This window comes from Rattus norvegicus, chromosome 13 (genome assembly GCF_021556685.1).
Source record: "Rattus norvegicus strain SHRSP/BbbUtx chromosome 13, alternate assembly SHRSP_T2T, whole genome shotgun sequence".
NCBI lineage: Eukaryota > Metazoa > Chordata > Mammalia > Rodentia > Muridae > Rattus > Rattus norvegicus.
The window spans coordinates 65,942,501-65,950,427 of record NC_141546.1 but is presented as its reverse complement, the minus strand read 5'-3'; positions in this window follow the sequence as shown (position 1 = coordinate 65,950,427).

Here is a 7,927-nt window from a genome sequence, read left to right as displayed (position 1 = left end):
AGTAAGGAATGGCTACTGTAATTATGCTTTACTGTAGCCCAGAGACCGTGCTCTATTTCATTCAACGCAATAGGTATTTTGCTGAGAGTTTACTGCATGTTTTGAACTGTGCTTCTTAGCCTGGACGTGGCTAACATACCACTAGGAGTAACAGACTAAATAGGTAGGAGAAAGAATGGAATACCAAATACTGTGGTTTGGGGTGGTACACATGCCTGTGATCTCGGCACTAATAAGTGTAGGTCGATGGAGGCTCAAGAGTTCAAGCTCATCCTCAGCCCATTTTAAACATACACATAGAGAAGAAACTTCCAGGATCCAAGTGGTTAAAAGGCTTTTAAGAACAGGATTTGCTGGTCCCAACACTCAGGAGGCTGAGGCAGGAGGATCATGGGTTTAAACAACTCCTTCTGAGACTCCCGACACCCCCCCCCAAAAAAATTTGCTCTTTACAATTGATTTTGATGCTTTCTAATGATTCTTTCATCACCTTGAATCGTCTACACAAGGAAATTTCATCTGATGCTTGAATCTATAGTATTTTATGTAAAGTGAGGTGGTTCCGGACGTGTCCAGCAGCGGCAACAACCATAGCCCGTAGCTTGGACAAGACGGAAGCCTTTGATGAGGATGATGGAGAGACACCTAGGTACACTCCTAGGTTATTTCTCCACTGCTGAAATGGGCCAATTCAAGCCAGATTAGATTATATTTTTAAAGTCAGGTTTATTTGGGAAGCTGCTCCAGGAGAGTTCACTGGCCCTTATGATTGAGGCCAGGGGAGTCGCCATGGGGTGGGGGAAGGGGGAAGAAAGGCACAGAGAAGGAGAACCAGGACAAGAGGAGAAGAGAGAGGGGGGCGGAAGGGGAGGGGAGAGGGAGCACGCAAATTGTCTGGATTATATAGGGAGGAGCCTCTGGAGGAAAGGCAGCCCAGACCCTGGGTTTGAAAGTTCGGGGCTAGTGGCAGGGTATGGCAGATAGGGACTGAAGGATTCTGGGATAACCTGGAGGCCAGGTCTACTTCAGTATGTAAAATATGCACCTCAGTCCCTTACTTACCCCAGGGTCCCAAACCAAACACTATGGTCAGTTCTCCAACCGTGTGGACCTGCTGATCCCTGTATATGCCTGACTTACACCAGTTTACATTCAGTCCGTTACAACGATGCCTGTTTCTGTTTCGTCTGGCACCCTGTCCCTACAGAAGGCCTTTCTGTTCCATGGAAGTCACCTGGCAAAGTGAGCCCGCTCCTGAAGGAGCTCGGAGCTCAGTTGACTGTCTCCAGAGGCTGACTCAGGTTTGTCTCCTCTGGGCTCCAGAGTCTATTTCTCTGTTTACTTAGGGATTAATCATGGTTTGCAGACTGGCCTGCCAGGCTGCCAGTGGGGCTGGTTTAAGAAAGCAGAGGTACTGGATTGGGGTTTTCCATGCCCCGGCGAATGATTTTCTGAGGAAGAAAATGAATGGATGTGTTGTCAGCTCTACAACTCCTCAAGGAATTATCGAAAGTTCTGTAGCTTGTCTGATTCTGGTCACTTGTCTTGGTACAAGCCTAAATTTGTTATTTCCACAGAAATTGGGAAGGGTTCAAAAGCTTTCCCAGACTGGGCTTGTGTGTGTGTGTGTGTGTGTGTGTGTGTGTGTGTGTGTGTGTGTGTGTGTGTTTGGTTTTGGTGTATATGTGTGTGCAAAAGTTCATGTGTAAGAATTTGTGTAGAGGTCCAAGGTCAACATTAGATGGATTTCTTAGTTGTTACCTGCCTTGTTGAGACAGGATCTTTCTCTATACCTGGAACTTACCGATTTGACTAGCGTAGCTGGCCAGCAAACCCCAGTGATCTGCCTCCCTGGTGCTAAGATTCAGGAACATGGGATCCTGCCTGACTGTTTTGGTGGTTTTTTTTTTTTTTTTTTTTTTTTGTCAGTTCTTTTCTGTTTGTTTGTTGATTGTTTTTGTTTTGAGACCGTGCATTACGGTACTGGCTGGTCCAGATAGGTAACAGTGGAACAGTGGAAACTTAGATCCCCACATTCTGCCAGTGCCTGAAATTCCACTTGACTGTATTACTCCAGTCAGGTGTAGTCTTCAACAGTGTCTGTCTCCGGGTTTCAGAGAGCCATGATGCCGCTGTACGAGGATCAAGCCAAGAAGTGTGGTCTATTCAAGGGCCTGGGTATCAGCTTTGACTGTTTTCTCTGTGCCGTTCATATGGAACTTAACAATTATTGGGAAAGAAGGATGTTCACTGAAGTTCGTATGACATTTCCTACTGAAGAGATAGGGAAAGCAATGGAAAACCATCCTTCCACTCTTTACTGGATCTAGCTGATGCATGGATACACCAAGAGCTCAGAAGCAAAGGAGTGCAGATTTGATATATCTAAGCTAGAATTTCTACAGATGGGGTTGGATATTACAGTGCCCTGGGGTTCCGCACTTCGTTCTCTTCTTAGATAGTTGAGTCCTCACAGTGGCCAAGTAAGGTGAGTGTGTGACGACTATAAGGCAAGAAGGTTCTAGAATGCCGGCCTTGGAGGTTGTAAGTTGGGAGCAGTTCAATCGGGGTGTCCGTCAGGCCTTCCACAATTGTCTGTAGAAACGGCAGTGTTCATGCGGACAATGGCAACAATACAGGGTCTGGAGGCAGCCAGCATCGGAGAACAATGCGTCCCCTTTCTCCACTTACACAGTCCTGGATCCCCAGAATGGTTCTCTTTACAATTAAGATGAGTCTTTCCACATCAACTAATGTAATCAAAATAATCTCTCCTAGTCATAGTTCGAGTCTATCTCCCAGCTGACAGAAGATTCAGTTAAATTGACAATTAACTCTAACCACCGTACCAGCAGACCATATTTTCTGTCTCCAGAGTAATTTTATGGAGGACGAATGAGACAGAATTCTGGAAGCATCACTTTCACCGACGCCGCACAGATTCAGCTCACAGATTCTCATTTTGGGAGATTGTAACCAAATAAGAAGTTTATGTATTTTTTTTTTCCTCTGCACTGAAAGCCAGCCCAGGGCCTGGCAGACGGTATGGCAGAGGAGAGAATGCGTTATGCATTTTTTTAAAAAAAATTGTGGGTGTTTTGCATGTACGTATGTCTGTGCACCCACACACATACCTGGTGCCTATAGGGTAGATGCTGCCAAACTCCTCGGAAGTGGATTTACAGATGGTTGTGAGCAGTCACGTGCAGGATGGGAATCGAACCCAGATCCCCTGGAAGAGAATCTAGTGCTCCTAACTGCCAAGCCAGCCCCCAACATAGACAGCACTACTGAAGACAGCACTATTGACCAATAAAGGTCTGAAGTCTGAGACACTCACTGTGAGCGTCTATTATTCATTTCCCACCACCCCAGACTAAGCCAGACCTAAGGTGGCTCCATCTTTCTGTACTTGCTTGCTGGACAGAGAGGGAAGTGACAGGGACGAGGCTGAGACACGGGCAGGATGCTGTCCCTTCACAGTGACTCAACGACGTCTGTGCCAGCTTCCTTCCCCTTCTGCTGTTTCTCTTCCTGTTAGTGTTGGAGCCCTGGCAGGTCTCACCTTCCTCCCGAGCTCCATGGAAATAAATGTGCAGGCTTGTGAGTGTGCATTAGGACGTGGATGAAGAGGAGATTGGTGCGTCCTCTTCGGGCAAAGCGTGGTCCATTCTCCTTACGGGGATACCCTTGGGGGAGTCTATCAGGCCGAACATCAGCTTTCTCAATGGTGGCTTGTTTTTTTGTCTGAGATAAACAGCATCTTGGACAAATCAAGCACTGTCCACTCCCCTGTCCACTTCCCTTCTAGCTGCTGAGGAGGTCGTCAGAGAGCTTATTTTACCTCTTCTAAACAGGGTTGCATTGCTTCTTTGAGGTTAGTGCCAAGTATTGCTCGGTTTTTTTTTTTTTTGTTTTTTTTTTTTGTTTTGTTTTCTGTCACTGTACTATTTTGAGAGACAGCATCGGCTGGGTGGCGGTGGTAGGCGCTGTGGAGGTGCACACCTTTAATCTCCGAGTTTAAGGGTAGCCTCACCAACAGAACATGTTCCAGAACAGCCAGGGCTATGCAGAGAAACCCTGCCTTGAAAAACAAAAACAAACAAACAAATTAAACAAATAAACAACAGTAACCCCCTGCCCCCAAAACAATTAAAAAATAAAAATTAGAAGAGAGAGATAGGGTGTCTTACTCTGGCCCTGGCTGCTCTAGAGTTCAGACCCCATAGCCTCTTTCTTGAAGGTGGTAGGATTATAATTGTGGCACCAAAGCCTTGATTTTTAAAAATAAAAATATTTTTATTCCATTTATTTGTGTGAGTATGTTCACTTGTGTGTGTGTGTGTGTGTGTGTGTGTGTGTGTTTGTGCGCGCGGGGGTGGTCAGAAGGCAACTTATAGGTTGCTGAGAAACGGCTTGATGGTTCTTTCCTTCTATCGCATACATACAAGGGACAGAAATCAGGTCCTTCAGACAGCGGCACATTCCTTCTTTTACTGGACCCTTGCTTCGTTCTACGTGTACAGAGGCATCTGCTCTGCCTATAGACCGTCCACAGGGTAGATTTTATGAATCCGCACTATTTAGAAAAAGTAGACTTTCTCCCCTGGCTGAAAAATCTATTTCCCAAAAATTCAATTTTTATTCTGATTTGGATTTCTCAATAAGACAGAGAGAGCACCGACAGAAGAAACAGTTCATTAATTGGCCTGTCGTCTGTACGCCCCAGATTGGTAGTGTGACTATGAGCTAATTACAGACCGAGTGGTAATTTCCAGGAACCTACGGGTTGAACACACAAGGCTTTAGCCTCCTCTTCTCTGATGTTCGCGTTAAGATTGGATTTAAAAAATAAAAACTAAAAAATTACTCATTATTGGACTCTTTAGTCAATCTCTGTGATCCATGATATTATTACTTTAAATATTTTGGCCCTAGCTTTTCTCTCAGGAGATGTTAGGAGCAATCCTTCAGTTTGGGAGTTAACTTGCAAGACTGGAATATGTAAAGTTAAGCATTAGTCCTTCACTTTAGAAGTAGCTCCTGATGAGCAATGATAACATGTCTTTTCTAGTAAAATATTTCACCATATGTTCCAGGCATTGGAAATCTATCAGCCAGAGTGCCCTGTGTAACTGCCAGCCCTGACTTCTCTTCACACACACTTCCTTGGTGACTCTCTACCTCAGACCTCTGACGTAGAGATCAGGGTTCTGATATAGGTATAGGTTAGCAGCAGCGGCAGGAGAAGCAACTGTGATACCATCTGTTCACTTGTTTTGATAGATTTGTACGTTCAGTGTGTTCTGTTGAACAATCAATGTATTCTTCCTCAGAATTTCCGGCACGTCTCTCAAGCTCTGGGTGTGGGATAGGCGACAGCTTTAGTCTCTGTCTCCTCCCATCCCATCTTCTCCCATAATTCTCCAGATTCATAGCCCAGCAGCTCAGACCTTCCACCAGCTCAGATCTGAAACGGGATTGCTACTTAATGCCTCTCTTTCTCTTGCAGTCGGCTCACTGCCAGACACTCTCACTCTCTCACTTGTTACCTTGTAACTTCTTTTTCAGAAATGGAGTCGGGTACCAGGTGCTATGATCCCAGCACTTGGGAGCTGGAGGCAGGAGGATCAGGAACTCAAGACCAGCCTTACCTAAATAGCAAGTTTGAGGCTACAGGAGGCCCTATCTCAGAAAACAAACAAACCCAACAGCCACAATAAAAGCAACAGCCACAAATCATGCCACTGCCCCGCCCCCAGCTCCCCAATTGTTCTCTTCTCACAGAGCGGCAAAGCTTGAAATGGCCATGCCCCTCCACGTTTTCCCAGTTTGTTTGCTTAGCTACCCCCACATTAGTCTCTTTGCTCTCTTTGAGCCTCCCCGCCTCCATGTTGTTATGTCTTGGAACAGAACTGATAGAATGAATATATATTACACACGAGATTGATTAGATTAATATTCTTGGTCCATAACGGTTATCCCAGCCTGGACATCTGTACAGTGTGGAGCCCGAGAGCCTGGTCACTGATTTATCCTTGAGGGGTAGATTACCCAGAATCCCAACCTTGGGCCAAAGGCCTGGAGGATTCTTGGGGAGCCACTGCTCTTCAGTCACTGTTGCAAGGGCAAGAAGCTGGGTTCTGATGTAGGTATAGGTTAGTGGCGGCGGCGGCGGCAGCAGCAGCAGCAGCAGCAGCAGCAGCAGCAGCAGCAGCAGCAGCAGCAGAAGCAGCACTGTAGATTCCTTGTAAGCAAGAAGTAAAGACCAGCAGGCAAAAGGCAACACTTTTTTTTTTCAAACCTCTTTATATATGGGTCAGAGCTGGAAGGCGCCACTCATTCTAGGGAAGGGTCGTTCCTCTCAGTTAATGCTCACAAGAAAAAAAAAATCCCTACAGGCACATCTCTTAGAGGATTCTAGATCCAATTGCGTTGACAACCAAGGTTCCTGCCCCGTGTTGCTCTTGCTGTAGGTGTCCCTTACTCCCCTGTCTTCCCTTTCCCAGGTTTTGCTTCGAGACAGGCCTTTCTATGCAGTTCTGGCTTCAAACATCCTCATACTGCAGCTTCTCAAATGTTGAGGTTAGAGACTCACCACTGTGGCCCACCACAGCCAAGCTTATCCATAGTTTTGTCTGGATTCTACCTTCCTTGGAAGTTCTTCCTCCCTGCCTCTCAGGACTCTTTCACTATTGCACACCCCCACCCCTGCCCCTCTCTGAAATTGTTGTCACCATCTAATACAAAGTTCCTCAATTTTGGCTCTAGATATTTGGGGATAGTTCTCTGTTGCTGAGCCATGTCCCGCACAATGTAGGCTCTTTAGAGACATCCCTATCTATTTAATGTCCATCTTCAAGCTGTGACAGCCAGAAGTCTCTCTAGTTATTGACAAATATCTCTTGCCCCTGGTCCTACGGTAGAGAGAGTCATGACTGAGGTAGCAGGCAGTGCTTAGTGTTCCCCTTCCCTCCTCACTGAGATGCAAGCTTCGTGAGAACAGGGGTTTCCCCCTCTATTCTCTGCTTGACAGCTCAGCAGAGATCACCAGTGAGGGAGATAACCAGTGCCTGCTTCTCTCTGTCTCCTGCAGGCACACCGGGCTTTCTCCTGCCTCTCTCCATCTGAACTCATTCACTCCCTGTGGGCCTCTTTCTCTCAGTTCCAATTCCAGACCTGCTCTGTTTTCAGATCTCTGCCACTTTGTTACTCAGGTCTCCGATCAAATGTTACTCATCAGTGTCTTCCCTGCTGGCCCGACCGTTCCTACCTCACCCTCCAAGCCTGTAGCTATGTGCAAGCTTCCTTGCACTTATGCATTGCATTTACCCCTGAAATCATCTCACTTCTTCTTTTAAAAGTGTTCATTTCTATTATCTTTAATTACATGTATGTGTGTTGGTCTGTGTGCAGGTATGTATTCGTGCCTGTGAGTGTCTGCGGAGGATAGAGGTGCTGCACTCCCAGGATCTGGAGCTGGGCAGTTGTGAGCTGCCCTGTGTAGGTGCTGGGGACTGAACTCTCTGCAGGGGGAGAATGTGCTCTGGCCTGCTGAGCCACCTCTTAGCTCTCTGACCTCCGTACCATGTCGTGGGTCAGCCTTTTCCTAAACATGTAGACACACACACACACACACACACACACACACATACACACTCACACACACTCACACACACACACATTCACACACACACACCATATGCACATGCACAATAAGATAAAATTAAAAACATTAATGTAATCAATAGGAAATGATACATGAGGACCCCTGCTTATCTGAAATATAGACAGAAAACTCAAGTAAAATCTTAAAATCTGATTTCTAAGAGTGTGATTTTTATCAGACTGAAGAAACTTTAAACCTTAAAAACTTTCAGTTCTCCCCCACATTTACAGATAATGTAAGATTTTTTCCCCTACTCTT